Source organism: Ictalurus punctatus, chromosome 15 (assembly GCF_001660625.3).
Source record: "Ictalurus punctatus breed USDA103 chromosome 15, Coco_2.0, whole genome shotgun sequence".
Lineage (NCBI taxonomy): Eukaryota > Metazoa > Chordata > Actinopteri > Siluriformes > Ictaluridae > Ictalurus > Ictalurus punctatus.
In genome coordinates this window covers 3,576,031-3,595,000 of record NC_030430.2, presented here as the reverse complement: position 1 = coordinate 3,595,000, position 18,970 = coordinate 3,576,031, and the positions used below count along the sequence as shown (strand labels likewise).

Below are 18,970 nucleotides of genomic sequence, written 5' to 3'. Positions count from 1 at the left end.
ATAAAATATGAATAATCTAACAAATCTAAAACAAGCCGGATGTTATTGTGTATTAATCGATTTAGAAGAAATCCAGATTGTGTATCACTAATTACCTGTACTACTTTTAAGTCTACTAGCCAAAGCATTAGTAAATATTTTGTAGTCAACATTAAGCAATGTAAGTGGCCTTAAATTATCAATAAAAGTTTTGTCTTTTTTTGGTTTAGATATTAACACAATTATAGTTTGTTTCATTGTTGTTAGTAGTGTATTAGTTTCTATGCGTTCCTTCAGTGCTTAAATAGCATTTCTCTTATATCAGTTCAGAAAAACTGAAAGGTAAGTTGTATTCCATCTTGACCTGCTGACTTCCTTAAAACCATTTTCTTAATAACTAACAATTTCCTCGATTTTTAAATCAGAGTCACATGTCATTTTAAAATCTTGGTCTATCTTAGGAATAAAAGGACATTTTGCGACAGGACATGTACACACACGGTAGTGCTCAACCGTTTTACGGCAAACAAGAGATCACGGCTGCGTCCCAAACCGCGTACTTACCTACTATAGGCCTATAGCAGGTGAAATATATGTATCTCGGCTACTATGCAGTAGGTAAGTACGCGGTTTGGGACATAGCCCATGGCTTCAAGCAGTTGTCTATCTACCTCCCTTCCTGAGGCCCTATCCTAACTCCTTAATTGTCCTCCAGCCTCAAGGTTATTTATATCTGTGTAGGAAAGTACAGGCGGATACAGAAAAACAACTATTGTTCAGCAAGACACAGAATTCATCTAACTCAATACACAATTAGAATAGAACTTGATCAAAAAGTGTTCTATGGGTTTAGATTTTTAGAGATTTTAGAGTTTTTTAACTCAAGTCAATATTTATGTAATATTTAAATAATCTTTAACAACTCTTTGCCTTTAAAAACCATGTACACTTTATACAGTTTTATGAGAATGTGAGAAGATGTTTTTTTTAGCGTTTGTTTCCTCTGTAGTGGACATTTTGTTTTTGCATCTCTCTCTTTTCTTTAAACTTATTTGACTTTCCCTTTTAATTTCTGCTGTGTGATCAAGAACAAATTCCACCAAATTTAATATTTCCTCTTTCTTTTCCCCAACCCTGAATGTGTGACACAATTTGCTAACCACTAAACCACCGTGCCTCCCTATGTAATGTTTTTATGCAGAAACACTCAATATTCTTTTACTCTGATTTGAGACATTTTCTTTTACGTGGGTTCTCAGAAGGATATTAGCTAAGTAATTATACACAAAATTCTGCTCCTTCCTAATCCTCCTCCTCCTCTACCTTTTTCTTCTTCTTCTATTATCTTGTATATATTTACTCTCCATGTGCTTCAAAAGTAAATGTAACTTATTTCGCACATATATTTTTTATTTCAGGGTAACTTTCTTGGACGGTAGTGATCTAGGACAGAGGAACACCTAGAGCCTAGCTGGTGTCTAACATTTACAGTTGAAGATGTTGCGCTACATGATCATCTGCTCTACACTTCTCATGACTGCTGTAACGGTCCGAGGTGAGGACTCTTTTATACATTAGATGTTACAGCTGCAGCTCCGAACCTTATATCTCACAAAAGTGAGTACACCCCTCCCATTTTTGTAAATATTTGATTATATCTTTTCATGTGACAACACTGAGAAATGACACTTTGCTACAATGTAAAGTAGTGAGTGTACAGCTTGTGTAACAGTGTAAATTTGCTGTCCCCTCAAAATAACTCAACACACAGCCATTAATGTCTAAACCGCTGGCAACAAAAGTGAGTACACCCCTAAGTGAAAATGTACAAATTGGGCCCAATTAGCCATTTTCCCTCCCCAGTGTCATGTGACTTGTTAGTGTTACAAGGTCTCAGGTGTGAATGGGGAGCAGGTGTGTTAAATTTGGCGTCATCACTCTCACACTCACTCCTACTGGTCACTGGAAGTTCAACATGGCACCTCATGGCAAAGAACTCTCTGAGGATCTGAAAAAAAGAATTGTCGCTCTACATAAAGACGGCCTAGGCTATAAGAAGATTGCCAAGACCCTGACACTGAGCTGCAGCACGGTGGCCAAGACCATACAGCGGTTTAACAGGACAGGTTCCACTCAGAAAAGGCCTCGCCATGGTCGACCAAAGAAGTTGAGTGCACGTGCTCAGCGTCATATCCAGAGGTTGTGTTTGGGAAATAGACGTAAGAGTGCTGCCAGCATTGCTGCAGAGATGGAAGGGGTGGGGGGTCAGCCTGTCAGTGCTCAGACCATATGCCGCATACTGCATCAAATTGGTCTGCATGGCGTTCGTCCCAGAAGGAAGCCTCTTCTAAAGATGATGCACAAGAAAGCCCGCAAACAGTTTGTTGAAGACAAGCAGACTAAGGACATGGATTACTGGAACCATGTCCTGTGGTGTGATGAGACCAAGATAAACTTATTTTGTTCAGACGGTGTCAAGCGTGTGTGACGGCAACCAGGTGAGGAGTACAAAGACAAGTGTGTCTTGCCTACAGTCAAGCATGGTGGTGGGAGTGTCATGGTCTGGGGCTGCAGGAGTGCTGCCGGCACTGGGGAGCTACAGTTCATTGGGGGAAACATGAATGCCGACATGTACTGTGACATACTGAAGCAGAGCATGATCCCCTCCCTTCGGAGACTGGGCCGCAGGGCAGTATTCCAGCATGATACCGACCCCAAACACACCTCCAAGACGACCACTGCCTTGCTAAAGAAGCTGAGGGTGAAGGTGATGGACTAAACCTTACTGAGCATCTGTGGGGCATCCCCAAACGGATGAGAGGGGGTGTACTCACTTTTGTGAAATACTGTAAAATATATTTTGAGGGGACAGCAAATTTACAGTTACACAAGCTGTACACTCACTACTTTACATTGTAGCAAAGTGTCATTTCTTCAGTGTTGTCACATGAAAAGATATAATCAAATATTTATAAAAATGTGAGGGGTGTACTCACTTTCGAGATACTGTATATAATTGCTGACAAATCACTGTGGTATAAGTGGAATAACTGACTGTTTTCCCCCTAATTTTTCTTTTTTCCAGAAAAAGACTGTATGAGTCCTGACTGGATTACAAATTGAAAATATATATTTCAGTATCCAGGGGAAACTTTGCTTGGAGCAACAATCACAGCAGAGTGTAATGAAGGGTAAAAATTGTTTATCCATATTTGGTTCTGCACACATGTATCTGCACAATAATAGTGAATAAACAGACTGTGGGTAAATAAGCAGACTATGTAATGTATACAAACTATACTGCACTACTACAAAAGTTTGGATACTTTTAAAATAAAATTGTTTCCCGAAACGAGCAGCCTTCGTTTAGAACATAGGAGAAGCAGTTAAGAAGAATTTTAATAAAAGCCTCCTGGGTGAAGCTTCTCATGAAGGTGGTTGAGAAAATGCCAAGAGTGTTGATCACCACATAATTCCATATTTGTGTTTATTCATTGTGATAATGTCTTAATGTCTTTATCCAACTTTTACCTGGTGGTGTAAAATCAAAAGTGTTGCAGATAATACAAAGATAAGACTATATGTTAATACACCTAATGCAGCTTTTTGACAGTCTGCTTGTCATTATTGGGAGGCCATCAAAGTTGAACAGACACGTCCTTTCAGTTCATTATTTGAAAGAAGATCTAAAGGAAAACACTACTCCATGATGCTTCAGTCTTTACTTAATACATATGTATGTATATATTATTTTATTTTAATATTTTTAAATATTTTTTATATTATGTGTGTATATATATAAAATATATATATATATATATATATATATATATATATATATATATACACACACACATTTTTTAAACTTGTTTATTGCTAAATTAAAATCTGTTTGCAGTTATATGCTTGTTGGAGAACCAACGAGATATTGCAGAGATGATGGTTGACTGGTATTTGTAGCTATTCGTGATTCCCTCCCAGATAATTTTTTTTTTTTCAAAAATAGATGAAAGCCCCAGTTCTGCTGAAGAAAAGCAGCCCTAAAGCATGATGCAGCCACTACCATGCTGCTTCTTTGGAAATTGGAATTTTTGGAATCTCATCAGATCATAACACATTTTTCCACATGGTTTGGGGTGATTTAGTTGGGACTGGATTTTTTTGTGAGATAGGACTTCTGTAGCCACCCTACCCCATAGCCCAGACATGTGAAGAATACGAGAGATTCAGATATTCCTACAGCTCCTTTAATGTTTCCATATGTCTCTTTTCAGACTCCCTGGTAAGATTTTGTCTTGTCTTTTTGCTAATTTTGAAGGGACATCCTGTTCTTGGTAATGTCACTGTGGTGCCCTATTGTCTCAACTTGTTGCTGATGGCCTTTACTGTGTTCCATGGTACAACTATTGTTCTAGAAATTCTTTTATATCCCTCTCCTGATTGATCTCTTTTGACAAATGAGATACTATACTTACTTTGTAAGTGCTTTACAGCCCTTGGCTTCAGTAGTCATAGCATTACCTCTAAATAGATCAGTTTCATAGGGCTGCCACTGTTAGGCCCCTGAGCAAGGCCCTCAACCCTCTCTGCTTCAGGGGTGCCGTATCATGGCTGACCCTGCGCTCTGACCACAGCTTCCCAACAGGCTGGGGTATGCGAAGATAATTTCACTGTGCTCTACTGTATATGTGACCAATAAAGACTCATTATCATTCATTGACCTGAGACTATTTCACCTTCACGTGTACAGACATCTTTCAGGAAAGGCATACTAAGACAATTGTTTTTATTAAACTGTTTTATGTACTTTTTGTGGAATTTCATTTTTCTATAATAATAATAATAATAATAATAATAATAATAATAATAATAATAATAGTAATATTATCACTGCACAACATGATGGTTTCTGGCAGTTTCCTTTCTCTTATCACTGTAAACTTTACCACAGAATTTAAACAATTATATTTCCCCTTCAACATGAATATTTATTGTGATTCCCCCCCCCCCCCCCCCCCCCCTTTTTTTTTTTTTAGTGATTAAGTATCCAAAGCCTCAGGGTATCAGAAATGGAGCCTTTGGACCAGAGATAGACAAACATAATTACGGATAGATTGTCACATACTTTTGTGAGAGCGGACTTAAACTTATTGGACCTTCACTGTTACAATGCTCTGGTGATGGAAATTTTCATCCTTCTCCTCCTCGGTGTCAGCGTGAGTTCCACTCAATTCAGTGTTTAAAACAATATTTCATTAAAAATAAGAATAAAAATCCTGTTTTTACATTTTCATGTTGATGTATGCCTCCTCAACCAGATGATTGGCTGATTGGGGATTCAGAAGGAACCCTGTTTAACTATGGTCATGATGAAATAATCCCTGATAATAAGAATAATAAGAATAAATGTCAATTATATTGTACCTTTTTTTTTTTTTTAACCTTTAATTATATTGTACCTATTGAAACTCATAATGACTTCTCCAGTCTCAAAATGATTCAACCCCATGAATAGAATTCAAAACAGCACAAATATGCAAAACAGGTGTTGTCTCAAGCACACCTGATGCAACTAGCCAAGGGCTTCATTATTTGCATCAGGTGTGCTTGAACTGGAACACACACACACACACACACACACACACACACACACACACACACACACTCTATAATATAATATAATGAACCCATTTTCTATTAGCACATTGATATTAGGTGTACAGTTGATATGGTTTGGAATAAACAGCATTCTATGTTTCTGTTCACTCTTCTCTTTTTCCAGAGACCTGTGACATACCTGAAATAAACAATGGCTATGTTTGGCTACGTCAACTTTTTTTTGTATATAACTCATCAGTCCAGGTCCAATGTAACATTGCATACAAGATAGAAGGGCGTAATTTCCTGACCTGTGGCAAAAATGGATGGAATCCACCTCCTCCACAGTGCCACTTAAGTTAAGATTAATCAATGTTTTGAATGACTGATGAATGACTGATGACCAGATGATTGGCTGATTGGGAGTTCATTAGGAACCCTGTTTAACAATTGTCATGATAAAATAATCCCTGACAATGATGTAATAATAATGATGATGATGCTAATAATAATAATAATAATAATAATAATAATAATAATAATAAATGTTAGTTATATAGAACCTTTCATACATTTAGATTGCAGCTCAAAGTACAAGGTGAATTTAAAAAAAACAACACAGACACTGAAGCATATGCTAGTCCGAAATAAAATGGTAAAATAAGCAAGTCATAAGTAAGAAATAAAACCCAACCTGGCGTGCTGCTGTTGGAAAATAATCAACAACAGGGTGTGATGTGGCCCTAAGTGCTTTATTCCTCTTATACCACAGCAGATAGCCATGTTTCATTTATTAATGAACTGCACTGTATGTTTCTTAACTGTTTCTAGTTCTCGAATGTCCGTGCACCAAGTTCGTTCCTGGTAGCACTTATGTTTATTATGGCTATAAACAGTTGTTCCAGCCTTCCTTTGTTTCTTTCTTTTCAAGTTAATAAAATGCTACTTGTCATGTTAAAGAGAAACCAGAAAGCACAAAGTTCTCTGTCCTGAAGACTTTTCTGTGTCTTAACCTTAACATTAAGGATTTTAAGTAGCTTTAAGTAGTTGGGCCCAATTTGGAGTGTCTGAGTAATATGCATTTGTAAAGAACAAACTATAGGATCTCCAACATTATTGGGTCATTACGGTAAATAGTTATAAGAATAAAGATAAGCCTACATGTAGGCTATCAGACAACCAGAATGTTATACACATCAACAAGCGCTACTGTAAAACATAACCAAACCATTCACAGTAGTAACACAGCGGTCTAGCAGCAGCATTAATGTTTTATTTCTTCTCTAGACACGCATTTCGATGCTCGCGACAATATCTAGCTTGTCCAATGAACGTGTTCCTCTAAGACATGACGCACCTTTTATTTACAGCACAGCTCTCTGCACTAAGGTCACGTACGTCACGCGCGGTCACGTTCAGAGACGTCACGCGCGGTCACGTTCGAACATTTGCTCAACAGCGACCCCTGGTCACAGTTGTCGATAAGTCACGGGAAGGTAAACACCGAGGAAGCGTAACAAGATAAGTAAGATGTTTAAATTACTTTAACCAGCGCTAAAATGAATCGCGAGACTGAGTTTATGGTGTAACATTAAATAAAATCTAATATACGACGTCTTTAGTGCCTACTGAAAAAACAACTCGCGAGACTTTTCCAGTGTGGTTTGTAGACACACAGAGATGAACTCGACTGTAGTTAATAAATAAAATGAGCGCACTATGAGGGACGTTACATTCTTTTAGTTTTTACAAGTTGAACGCACATGACCGCCTCCACAAAGTCGTAATTACGAGTTTTAGGATTATGATTTATTACAGTTGACATGTCCAGTCCACAAAGTGAAGGTCTGGTGAATTTATTTTCAATAAAGACATTTCACTTGGTGCAGATTAGTTTTGAGAGAGTTGTCATGGATGAGGATACGAATGTTATTTGGGGAAAAACATTTTTTTGCATAGGTGTTTGAAGTACCTTTTAATGTTAAAAATAGCTACGATGGCCAACACCAACACACAGCTGCATTCTGGACTAACTGGAGCTTGTTTACGCTCCTACTGGAACATCCAGACAGTAAGGCATTACAATAATCCAACCTAGAGGTAATGGAAGCATGAACGAATGTTTCTGCATCATGTAGTGACATTATATTTTTTTTATCTTAGCAATATTTCTGAGATGAAAGAAGGCTATCCTAGTAATATTATCTAGATGAGCGTCAAATGAAATACTGGAGTCAATAATCACCCAAGGTCTTTTACTGCTGCACATGACGAAACAGAAAGACCATCCAGAGTTGCTATGTAATCAAAAAGCTTACTTCTAGCTGTATGTGGTCCTAGTAGAAGTACTTCTGTCTTGTCAAAATTTAGTAGAAGGAAGTTAATAAGCATCCAACGTCTAATGTCTTTTACACATTCCTCAACTTACTAAGCTGCCGTCTGTCATCTGGTTTTGCTTAAACATACAGCTGTGTATCATCAGCATAACAGTGGAAGCTAGTACCATATTTATGTATAATGTGACCTAGAGGTAGCGTATATAAAGTAAAAAGCAGTGGTCCTAAAACAGAACCCTGTGGAACACCGAACTTTACCTCAGTATGCGTTGCTATTTACATCTACGAACTGATAACGATCGGTCAAATAAGACCTGAGCCAGGAGAGGACCGTTCCCTTAATGCCAACAACATTTTCTTGCCTTTCAAGGAGAATAGTATGATCAATGGTATCAAAAGCAGTGGTAAGGTCAACTAACACATGTAAGGAAACAGTCACTATTCAAAGATCTCCGTGAAGAATACATTTATTACAGCACGACAGTGACAAAGTACATGAAGCACTTCAAGTTTGTCTGAGTCAAAGTGAACCACGAGCAATATCAGCACAGACATTTTATACTGTGTTTCAATCCAGGTTTTCTGTATGTAATGTAAATAAAGTTTCATTCTAAATGTAAATTAAGGATAGCATTTGTTGTGATCGCTTTCCATACTCACATCTCGGTACGGATGTTCTTACAGATGTGACCCTAAAAGGTGATGATGCTAACTACGGTCACATATCCCCTTTGTTCAGGGATGGTGTCGTGGCAAACAATCTTTCAAGCCTAAGTCAAAAATCTTCAGAGAGAGAAGCTTAGTAGATGTCAAAAAGTAATTATCTTTATTGAAACAATAAAGTGAGACAGTCTACAGAACGTCTCAATTATACAAACACACACAGCCCTTTTTATACCTTTCTCCACAGCATTCTCATCTTAGGCGGAGTTTTACCTTTTCTCATTAAAAACAGACCAATCATCTTCGCCACAATTAATTATTTATGTCTACTTGTTATCTTAAATTTGTGGAGCATGCGCAGTTAGTTGTTTTTCTTGAAAAGGATTTATGAGGAAAATGTTTCTTTTTTTCTTTTTCTTTTTTTAAAAAGGGTTTCACTCAGAGTCTTTGTTTTTTGTTTCTCTCTTCAACACACCTTTCTTATGCCTCAATGAGCTTCTGTCTGTTTCTGCTGTCCTAGCTGATATCTACCTCCCTTCCTGAGGCCCTATCCTAACTCCTTAATTGTCCTCCAGCCTCAAGGTTATTTACTTCTGTGTAGGAAAGTACAGGCGGATACAGAAAAACAATTATTGTTCAGCAAGACACAGAATTCATCTAACTCAATACACACTTAGAATAGAACTTGATCATAAAGTGTTGTATGGGTTTAGATTTTTAGAGATTTTAGAGTTTTTTAACTCAAGTCAATATTTATGTAATATTTAAATAATCTTTAACAACTCTTTGCCTTTAAAAACCAGTAGTCTCATGTACACTTTATACAGTTTTATGAGAACGTGAGAAGATGTTTTTTTTAGCGTTTGTTTCCTCTGTAGTGGACATTTTGTTTTTGCATCTCTCTCTTTTCTTTAAACTTATTTGACTTTCCCTTTTAATTTCTGCTGTGTGATCAAGAACAAATTCCACCAAATTTAATATTTCCTCTTTCTTTTCCCCAACCCTGAATGTGTGACACAATTTGCTAACCACTAAACCACCGTGCCTCCCTATGTAATGTTTTTATGCAGAAACACTCAATATTCTTTTACTCTGATTTGAGACATTTTCTTTTACGTGGGTTCTCAGAAGGATATTAGCTAAGTAATTATACACAAAATTCTGCTCCTTCCTAATCCTCCTCCTTCTCTACCTTTTTCTTCTTCTATTATCTTGTATATATTTACTGTCTGTGCTTCAAAAGTAAATGTAACTTATTTCGCACATATATTTTTTATTTCAGGGTAACTTTCTTGGACAGTAGTGATCTAGGACAGAGGAACACCTAGAGCCTAGCTGGTGTCTAACATTTACAGTTGAAGATGTTGCGCTACATGATCATCTGCTCTACACTTCTCATGACTGCTGTAACGGTCCGAGGTGAGGACTCTTTTATACATTAGATGTTATAGCTCCAGCTCCCCACCTTATATATACAGTATCTCACAAAAGTGAGTACACCCCTCACAGTTCTGTAAATATTTGATTATATCTTTTCATGTGACAACACTGAAGAAATGATACTTTGCTACAATGTAAAGTAGTGAGTGTACAGCTTGTGTAACAGTGTAAATTTGCTGTCCCCTCAAAATAACTCAACACACAGCCATTAATGTCTAAACCGCTGGCAACAAAAGTGAGTACACCCCTAAGTGAAAATGTCCAAATTGGGCCCAATTAGCCATTTTCCCTCCCCGGTGTCATGTGACTTGTTAGTGTTACAAGGTCTCAGGTGTGAATGGGCAGCAGGTGTGTTAAATTTGGTGTCATCGCTCTCACACTCCCTCATACTGGTCACTGGAAGTTCAACATGGCACCTCATGGCAAAGAACTCTCTGAGGATCTGAAAAAAAGAATTGTCGCTCTACATAAAGACGGCCTAGGCTATAAGAAGATTGCCAAGACCCTGACACTGAGCTGCAGCACGGTGGCCAAGACCATACAGCGGTTTAACAGGACAGGTTCCACTCAGAAAAGGCCTCGCCATGGTCGAACAAAGAGGTTGAGTGCACGCGCTCAGCGTCATATCCAGAGGTTGTCTTTGGGAAATAGACGTATGAGTGCTGCCAGCATTGCTGCAGAGATGGAAGGGGTGGGGGTTCAGCCTGTCAGTGCTCAGACCATATGCCGCATACTGCATCAAATTGCCCTGCATGGCGTTCGTCCCAGAAGGAAGCCTCTTCTAAAGATGATGCACAAGAAAGCCCGCAAACAGTTGGTTGAAGACAAGCAGACTAAGGACATGGATTACTGGAACCATGTCCTGTGGTGTGATGAGACCAAGATAAACTTATTTTGTTCAGATGGTGTCAAGCGTGTGTGACGGCAACCAGGTGAGGAGTACAAAGACAAGTGTGTCTTGCCTACAGTCAAGCATGATGGTGGGAGTGTCATGATCTGGGGCTGCATGAGTGCTGCCGGCACTGGGGAGCTACATTTCATTGAGGGAACCATGAAAGCCAACATGTACTGTGACATACTGAAGCAGAGCATGATCCCCTCCCTTCAGACACTGGGCCGCAGGGCAGTATTCCAGCATGATACCGACCCCAAACACACCTCCAAGACGACCACTGCCTTGCTAAAGAGGCTGAGGGTGAAGGTGATGGACTAAACCTTACTGAGCATCTGTGGGGCATCCTCAAACGGATGAGAGGGGGTGTACTCACTTTTGTGAGATACTGTAAAATATATTTTGAGTGGACAACAAATTTACAGTTACACAAGCTGTACACTCACTGCTTTACATTGTAGCAAAGTGTCATTTCTTCAGTGTTGTCACATGAAAAGATATAATCAAATATTTACAAAAATGTGAGGGGTGTACTCACTTTTGAGATACTGCATATAATTGCTGACAAATCACTGTGGTATAAGTGGAATAACTGACTGTTTTTCCCCTAATTTTTCTTTTTTCCAGAAAAAGACTGTATGAGTCCTGACTGGATTACAAATGGAAAATATATATTTCAGTATCCAGGGGAAACTTTGCTTGGAGCAACAATCACAGCAGAGTGTAATGAAGGGTAAAAATTGTTTATCCATATTTGGTTCTGCACACATGTATCTGCACAATAATAGTGAATAAACAGACTGTGGGTAAATAAGCAGACTATGTAATGTATACAAACTATACTGCACTACTACAAAAGTTTGGATACTTTTAAAATAAAATTGTTTCCCGAAACGAGCAGCCTTCGTTTAGAACATAGGAGAAGCAGTTAAGAAGAATTTTAATAAAAGCCTCCTGGGTGAAGCTTCTCATGAAGGTGGTTGAGAAAATGCCAAGAGTGTTGATCACCACATAATTCCATATTTGTGTTTATTCATTGTGATAATGTCTTAATGTCTTTATCCAACTTTTACCTGGTGGTGTAAAATCAAAAGTGTTGCAGATCATACAAAGATAAGACTATATGTTAATACACCTAATGCAGCTTTTTGACAGTCTGCTTGTCATTATTCGGAGGCCATTAAAGCAGAACAGACACGTCCTTTCATTTCATTATTTATAAGAAGATCTAAAGGAAAACACTACTCCATGATAACTTGCAGAATGTTATGATGCTTCAGTCTTTACTTGCCATATATATATATATATATATATATATATATATATATATATATATATATATATATATATATGTATATATGTGTGTGTGTGTGTGTGGGTGTGGTTGTTTTTTAAAACTTGTTTATTGCTAAATTAAAATCTATTTGCAGATATTTGCTTGTTGGTGAACCAACTAGATATTGCAGAGAATATGGTTGGGATGGGAGAGCTCCTGTATGTGAAGGTAATGTCATTTTTCGCTTTTACATTTTTAATTTTTAAAATAGTTTTGTGCTACATTATTATGATAATAGTTTATTCAGCATTTAGCATTTAGTCAGTTAGGTAAAGAAAATGAATTGCGGTTTAGTGCTTATGTAATGTGTGACTTTGGAGGAAGGAGTTGAAGACCGTTTACCATAACCTAGTTGCAAAAGTGTGCACACCCCTAAATTAATCCTTTGTTGAAGCACATTATTACACCACTCGGTCTTTTGGGGTAAGAGTCTATCAGCGTGGAACATCTTGACTTGGCAATACTTGGCACTCTTTCTTGCAAAAATATTCTAGATCCAAAAATTGTGAGGGTATCTCCTGTGCACAGCCTGCATCAGGTCACCCCCCAGATTTTTAGGTGGATTCAGGTCTGGACTCTGACTAGGTCATTAAAAAACTTTGGTCTTCTTTTGGTTAAGATATTTATTTGTTGATTTGGATGTATGCTTTGGGTTGTTGTCATGCTGAAAGGTGAAATTTCTTTTCATCTTTTACTTACAGTGCTGTGAAAAAGTGTCTTCTGTTTTTCTCATACTAAATAGATTTTAGATCTTCAAATGAAATGCAATGTTACACAAAGGCAACCTGAGTAAACACACAATACGGTTTATATTTAATTCAGATGCGTCTTAATGATGTTCTGGGTTAGCAGTGGTTTTCGCCTCGTCACTATTCCATGGATGCCATTTTTCCCAGTGTCTTTCTGATAGTGGAGTCATGATAGTGACCTTTATTGATGCAAGAGAGGCCTGTAGGGCCTTCGATGTTGTCCTCAATGTTCGCTCTTTTGTGACTTCCTGGATGAGTAATTGCTGTGCTCTTGGAGGAACTTTGGAAGGTCGGTCATTTCTTAGAAGGTTCACTACTGTGCTGACTTTTTCCATTTGGAGATGATGGTTGTCACTGTGGTTCTTTGGAGTCCCAGAGCCTTTGAAATAGTTTTATAACCCTTCCCAGAAGGACTGAAATACATCACCTTCTTCCTCATCATTTCTAGAATTTATTTCAACTTTGGCATTGTGTGTTATTAAGATCTTTTAACCAACTTCATGCTGTTCAAAAAGTTCTATTTAAGTGTTGATGTGATTGAACAGGGTTTGCAGTAATCAGACCTGGTTGTGTCTAGTCCAGCTGAACTCCATTATGAATGCAGTTTCATAGATTTTGGGAATTAGTAACTATAGGGGCAAATACATTTTCACACAGGCCCAGTTGGTATTGGATAACTTTTTTTGCTTCAATAGATAATATTATCACTTTCTATTAATATTATATTTTGTGTTTACTCGGGTTGCCTTTGTTTTATCTTGCTTTAATTTCTGAAACAATTTAGTACGAGATCTACACAAAAACAGAAGGAATCAGGATGGGGCAAATACTTTTTCACACCACAGTACTAGCAGACACTTGAATGTTTTGCACAATAATTGACTGGTATTTGTAGCTACTCATGATTCTCTCCTCGATTTAAAAAAAAAAAAAAAAAAAAAAAAAAAAAAAGATAAAAGCCCCAGTTCTGCTGAAGAAAAGCAGCCCTAAAGCATGATGCAGCCACTACCATGCTGCTTCTTTGGAAATTGGAATGTTTGGAATCTCATCAGATCATAACACATTTTTCCACATGGTTTGGGGTGATTTAGTTGGGACTCGATTTTTTTGTGAGAAAGGACTTCTGTAGCCACCCTACCCCATAGCCCAGACATGTGAAGAATACGAGAGATTCAGATATTCCTACAGCTCCTTTAATGTTACCATATGTCTCTTTTCAGACTCCCTGGTAAGATTTTGTCTTGTCTTTTTGCCAATTTTGAAGGGACATCCTGTGCTTGGTAATGTCACTGTGGTGCCCTATTGTCTCAACTTGTTGCTGATGGCCTTTACTGTGTTCCATTGTACAACTATTGTTCTAGAAATTCTTTTATATCCCTCTCCTGATTGATCTCTTTTGACAAATGAGATACTACACTTGCTTTGTAAGCTCTTTACAGGCCATGGCTTCAGCAGTCATACCATTACCTCTAAATAAATCTAATTCATTGCCCTCATACTATTTCACCTTCACTTGTACAGACATCTTTCAGGAAAGGCATACTAAGACAATTGTTTTTATTAAACTGTTTTATGTACTGTTTGGAATTTCATTTTTCTATAATAAAAATAATAGTTGTTGTTATCACTGCACAATATGATGGTTTCTGGCAGTTTCCTTTCTCTGATCACTGTAGATTTTACCACAGAATTTATACAATTATATTTACCCTTCAACATGAATATTTAGTGATTTTTTTTTTTTTTTAGCGATTAAGTGTACAAAGCCTCCCGGTATAACAGATGGAGCTTTTGAACCAGAGAAAGACTCATAATTATGGACACAGTTACATACTCTTGTAACAGAGGTCTTGAGCTTTTTGGACTTCCAGTATTAACCTGCTCTAGTGATGGAACTTTTCAGCCTTCTCCTCCTCGGTGTCTGCGTGAGTTCCACTCAATTCAGTGTTTAAAACAATATTTCATTCTGTTTTTACATTTGTATGTTGATCATGATGATTTTAAAAGTTATAAATTATATATTTGAGCACAAACAGGTACAAGAAGTAAAAAAAAAGTGACATTCTTTTTATACAGTTGTGTCCTGTGAGAGACCAGAAATCCCAAACGCAGTTAGATCTGAAGGAAAGTCACCACCTTATAAATATAACAACTTTGTCCGCTACCGGTGTAATAAAGGCTACAGAATGAATGGGTCTGATTACCTGGTCTGTAAGGAAGATGGGTGGAATCCACCTCCTCCTCAGTGCAATGGTACTACTAATGAATGTTTCTCAATAATAAACATAATTATATATTCACTGGTATATGACTGGTTCACGGAGATTCATGCAATCAGATGTTATGTTTGATATCAGATGATGTGATTTTTTTTTCCAGAGGTTTAATTGCCATTCTTTTCTTCCTCAGTTATTACGTGATTAAAACCTCCTGATATAAAGAATGGAATATTTAACCCCCAGAAGGAGTTATATGAATACAGAGAGACAGTCACATGCTCTTGTAATGAAAGTTTTAGACTCATTGGAGCTTCAACAATATCATGTACTGATGATGGAACATGAGACGTCTCCCCAATGTCTGGGTAAGTATTGGAGAAAATCTCAAAGATACGATTGTGTTGTTTTGTAAGAGGTTGAAATTTGCTGCAAAAAGCACATGTCTTATTAGTGTTAAAGCTTTCATTGTTTTATGGTTTAAGCATGTACAGCAGGGTCAACCACTTGTGTATTCAGCAAATTATTTCTGCGGATCCGAGAAATAAGTTCCACTTAAAAATACTGCAGTTATGAGCGATCAATGAATGAAAAAACTTCTCTAGTTCTCCAGTATCCTCCTGGAATCCACCTCCTCCACAGTGCCACTTGTTACGAACCCGGTCTAGGTCGGGCCGCAACATACAAGAAGAAAAAAAAAAAAGAAAAAAGGGTTGGCAAGACCAAGATTGCGTTTACTTTGCTTTATTTTCCAAACGGAGCACCTTTTATATATACACAGAGTGGTTTTAGTCTTCAGAAGCCGGCCAGGCCAAAATAATAAACAAAACTACCCTCTACCTTAACCAAGAAAACTAACTAACCTACAAGAAAAGAAAACAAAAATACACCATCTTCCCTCACTCCCTAGCTAACCCAAAAACAGGAGAAAAGAGGAATCAACATAAATGGCGCCAACTTCCTACAAACCACTCTTAACCGTGCACTATTTACACAGGTGACTATTAGTGTGTTAATTAACAAAATACTATATACACATTTTATTTTTATATATATATATAAAAATAAAATGTGTATCACGTGAATCGTAATGGGGCAGAGCATAAACAAAGTCAAAACAGGCATAAGGTCATACACAGGCGAAATAGTCATACACAACACAATGGCAACGATCTGCCCTGGGATGGAGACTGACGGGGCTTAAGTACACTTCCAGAAGCGTGCAGGCAACCAATCCTGTCGCACAAGGCTGGAGCAGGCGTGGACAAGACGTGATCATCCAGTAGCAAGCCGGAATGTGATGCATGCAGTGGGTGGGGCCTAGACAAGGGGGAGGAGACAAAAGAAAACCCAGCCCACCACCGACAGAAACACAAATGGCACATAGAACAAACAGAAATACATTGGATTACGCAACACATTTAAGTAAGATTAATCAATGTTTTGAATGACTGATGTGTTTAACAATTGTCATGATAAAATAATGATAATAATAATAATAATTGTTAATTATATTGTACCTTTCATACATTTAAATTGCAGCTCAAAGTACAATGTGAATATAGAAAACAGAAATGCAGAAGCATACGCTAGTCAGAAACAAAATGGCAAAATAGGCAAGTAATAAGTAAGGAATAAAACAAATTTGACAAATGAGATACTATACTTGCTTTGTAAGCACTTTACAGCCCTTGGCTTCAGTAGTCATAGCATTACCTCTAAATAGATCAATTTCATAGGGCTGCCACTGTTGGGCCCCTGAGCAAGGCCCTCAACCCTCTCTGCTTCAGGGGTGCCGTATCATGGCTGACCCTGTGCTCTGACCACAGCTTCCCAACAGGCTGTGGTATGCGAAGATAACAATTTCACTGTGCTCTACTGTATATGTGACCAATAAAGACTCATTATCATTCATTGACCTGAGACTATTTCACCTTCACGTGTACAGACTTCTTTCAGGAAAGGCATACTAAGACAATTGTTTTTATTAAACTGTTTTATGTACTGTTTGTGGAATTTCATTTTTATATAATAATAATAATAATAGTAATAATAATAGTAATATCACTGCACAACATGATGGTTTCTGGCAATTTCCTTTCTCTTATCACTGTAGACTTTACCACAGAATTTAAACAATTATATTTCCCCTTCAACATGAATATTTATTGTGATTCCCCCCCCCCCCCCCTTTTTTTTTTTTAGTGATTAAGTGTCCAAAACCTCAGGGTATCAGAAATGGAGCCTTTGGACCAGAGATAGACACATATAATTATGGACAGATTGTCAGATACTTTTGTGAGAGCGGACTTAAACTTATTGGACCTTCACTGTTACAATGCTCTGGTGATGGAAATTTTCATCCTTCTCCTCCTCGGTGTCAGCGTGAGTTCCACTCAATTCAGTGTTTAAAGCAATATTTCATTAAAAATAAGAATAAAAATCCTGTTTTTACATTTTCGTGTTGATGTATGCCTCCTCAACCAGATGATTGGCTGATTGGGGATTCAGAAGGAACCCTGTTTAACTATGGTCATGATGAAATAATCCCTGATAATAAGAATAAATGTTAATTATATTGTACCTTTTTTTTTACCTTTAATTATATTGTACCTATTGAAACTCATAATGACTTCTCCAGTCTCAAAATGATTCAACCCCATGAATAGAATTCAAAACAGCACAAATATGCAAAACAGGTGTTGTCTCGAGCACACCTGATGCAACTAGCCAAGGGCTTCATTATTTGCACCAGGTGTGCTTGAACTGGAACACACACACACACTATAATATAATATAATATAATATAATATAATATAATGAACCCATTTTCTATTATCACATTGATATTAGGTGTACAGTTGATATGGTTTGGAATAAACAGCATTCTATGTTTCTGTTCACTCTTCTCTTTTTCCAGAGACCTGTGATATACCTGAGATAAACAATGGCTATGTTTGGCTACGTCAACTTTTTTTGTATATAACTCATCAGTCCAGGTCCAATGTAACATTGGATACAAGATAGAAGGGCGTAATTTCCTGACCTGTGAGGATAATAGATGGAATCCACCTCCTCCACAGTGCCACTTAAGTAAGATTAATCAATGTTTTGAATGACTGATGAATGACTGATGACCAGATGATTGGCTGATTGGGAGTTCATTAGGAACCCTGTTTAACAATTGTCATAATAAAATAATCCCTGACAATGATGTAAAAATAATGATGATGATAATGATAATAATAATAAAAAAATGTTAGTTATATAGAACCTTTCATACATTTAGATTGCAGCTCAAAGTACAAGGTGAATTAAAAAAAACACAAACACTGAAGCCGTTACGAAGCGTAGACGGAGACAAGCGCGGGCGAGCAGAGAGATGGCGTGTGACTGAACACAGAATGAGAATCAAATCGGGACAGAGCAGGTAAGCTGTAGGCAAATTCGTAGTGAGAGACGAGCGTGAAGTCGAGCACCAGGGAAGTATGAGCTTGCTCTCGCTCTCTCTCTCTCTCTCCCTCATAATCAAACCAGCCCACCATGTCACAGAGATCACACTTTATTCCCCATTCTGATGTTTGATGTTACCATTAACTAAAGCTCTTGACCTGTATCTGCATGATTTTATGCACCGGATTAGGGCTGCAACTAACAATTATTTTCATAATCCCCACCCCACTGTCATGATTCCCCCTTGAAGCAGCGTGCTCTAAGCGTGAATGCACGAGCACCTGCTTTTCCATTGTTGACAATAGTGA

General features: G+C 37.6%; 1 protein-coding gene across 6 annotated transcripts in view; it reads left to right on the top strand.

Moving 5' to 3' along the window:
* LOC124628938 (C4b-binding protein alpha chain) overlaps window positions 1-18,970 on the top strand; it is a 53,767-nt gene that overhangs the window by 29,247 nt on the left and 5,550 nt on the right. For 3 of the 6 annotated variants that reach the window (XM_053686484.1, XM_053686483.1, XM_053686479.1), the window contains 6 exons: window positions 1,398-1,534; window positions 9,859-9,995; window positions 11,536-11,641; window positions 12,339-12,412; window positions 17,415-17,594; window positions 18,130-18,302. The gene's annotated coding sequence lies outside the window, so the exon portion shown is untranslated. Of the gene's footprint in view, window positions 1-1,397; window positions 1,535-3,064; window positions 3,716-3,985; window positions 4,262-5,015; window positions 5,196-9,858; window positions 9,996-11,535; window positions 11,642-12,338; window positions 12,413-17,414; window positions 17,595-18,129; window positions 18,303-18,970 lie in introns of all 6 variants that reach the window. The other 3 variants (XM_053686480.1, XM_053686481.1, XM_053686482.1) reach the window with 3 other exon arrangements.